Below are 2158 nucleotides of genomic sequence, written 5' to 3'. Positions count from 1 at the left end.
TGGGCCCATGCCTACTTCGATCGTCCCACCTATAATTGAGGTGTTGATCTGCTTCCAGTCATGGTTTTGTCACAGTTTTCTGTGCCCTCCCATGTCCTTTTTAAATCTAGAAATCTCTGTAAACCCTTGGATGCCATTAGGACTATGGTCTCCCTCATCTAGATAATGTGACTTTGCCTCATCTTTTCCTGTTCAACACATGGTAAATGTTCTCCTTGAAAGGAATTTGAGATTTGGCATCTCTTTTGTTCCCCAAGAAGGAGCCCTGGTGGTGGAGTGGGTATGCATCGTGTTGCTAACCACAAGGTCAGCCGTGTGAAACCACCAGCTGCTCTGAAGAGGAAAGATGAGGCTTTCTCCTCCTGTAAGGAATTATAGTCTTGAGAATTCACAGGGGCCGTTCTACCCTGTCCTATAGGGCTGCTGTGAGTCAGACTTGACTGGATGGAGTGAGTTTCTACCTTAAAATATTATGTAGATAAATGATTAAAGTTGAGATTAAAAACAAAGCAGGATTTGATTTGTGACTATTGCTCAAGCCAGACAGGCAATGCACTGACTGTTTCTAGTAAAGTGAAATTCTTATAACATATCTCCATATTCTTCTTGTCTTTGTTGCCTTCATTCAACACTTAAAAAATTAAGTTTCCAACTTAACTATTGTTCTTTAACACCTCTTCCTTGTATTCCTGGTATTTATTCAGTTTGCTCCTTGAGGGTCAGTATTTTCCTATGTTTTACTTGATGTCTTTGTTTCTGTTGTACCATATGTATAAGATACATGAAATATTTCTTTTCTGCTGCTGTTTGATCCATAGTTTGGTTCCGCATAAACTCGTAGGTTAATTAAATATTGGGGGGGGGTGTCTAAAAACTTAAGGAATTTTTTAATTGCCTTTAGCATGTTATGATAACCCATCTAATAATGTCCCAAATCTCAACATTTTGGCTGTTTATTTGTTTTTTTCTTTCTAAAACCCTTTTAGATTTTCTTCTTGTTCTTGTCTTTGGTGTTGACAATATGGGCTTAAGTTTTTGCTTTGCATTATTTTCACTATATTACTTACCCATATTGTTTTTCTGTGTTGTAGTTGTTGAGAATATACACAGCAAGGCAGAAGGGTTAGCTCAGAAGGTTATGCTGACATTTGGGTGATGTTTCAAGGGGGTAATCTAGGTAGATTTTCTTGGTGAACACAGGGCAATAATGGTGGCCTATTAGGAAACAGTTTTAATACAATTGGAAACTGCATTGGTGAGCAAAAGCCCAGGAAGTTGCACTGAGAAATCTCTTTCCATTATGACAATGCAGCTGCTCATTTTTCCAGGATAACGTGTTGTGCTAGGAGAATTTTGTTGAGAATTTTAGACACCCAGTCCTAGCATTCTGACCTTGCCCCTTGAGATGGTTAGATTTTGTTTCAACTTGATGGTAGAGGCAGGGATGGAGTCCAACCTGTCAATCAGCTCATATTCGGGCGATGTCTCCTTGAGGTTATAGCCTTTTTTTGCGAGGTTCTCTCTTGTACCCCATTTTGACTTCCTGTTTTCTTGGCTCACATGTCTCCCTGGGGGTTTGACAATCCATGTGGCCTAACAGCCCTGGGAGCTGTGACCTCCTGGATGTTCCTGTTTGGATCCACTTTGGAGCCACATGAGAATGCACCCAATGGGAAAAGATCTCCCAGTTTCCCATTTCCTGCTTCCTTCCCCACAATTGTGTGAGTCCAAAGAGGGCTCCCACTAGGATAAGACCAATAGTCTTGACATGGACTAGATTGGCCTTCTTTCTTGATATAAAGTTCTCTTTATTTCCACAGGGAAAGAGGGACCAGACTTCAACCCAGTGCTCCAACACGTGAATGCAACATCTGTATGAAGCAGGGAACTAATAAATATATCTACATCCAAGTATGTGAACAGCACCCCTCCCTGCAGAAGAATTCACTTCAGAGGACAACACTGAAGCTACAGCTCAGAGAGAGGGTCATGTCTGATGAGAGTACACAGGAGCAAATGAAGGGGGAGAGAGTGGAACACATTCTGGCCCACCAAACCCAAAGGATGATATTCCCGCTCAGAGCAGCCAATGCACAGTGAGGACCATAGGGCCAGCCCCACTATGAGACACAATGTCCCTCACTGACCCATAGCACTA

General features: G+C 41.9%; 1 long non-coding RNA gene across 3 annotated transcripts in view; it reads left to right on the top strand.

Moving 5' to 3' along the window:
* Positions 1 to 1944, top strand: part of LOC123522396 — a 17241-nt gene extending 15297 nt beyond the window's left edge. For all 3 annotated transcript variants that reach the window (XR_006680661.1, XR_006680659.1, XR_006680660.1), the window contains one exon: positions 1821 to 1944. This is a non-coding gene — a long non-coding RNA (uncharacterized LOC123522396). The remainder of the gene's footprint in view (positions 1 to 1820) is intronic.
* Positions 1945 to 2158: the final 214 nt, after the last annotated feature.

This window comes from Echinops telfairi, unplaced genomic scaffold (assembly GCF_000313985.2).
Source record: "Echinops telfairi isolate 266 unplaced genomic scaffold, ASM31398v2 ScPeMD7_7400;HRSCAF=8409, whole genome shotgun sequence".
Taxonomy (NCBI): Eukaryota; Metazoa; Chordata; class Mammalia; order Afrosoricida; family Tenrecidae; genus Echinops; species Echinops telfairi.
The sequence above is the reverse complement of the archived record's forward strand: the minus strand, read 5'-3'. Positions and strand labels throughout refer to the sequence as shown.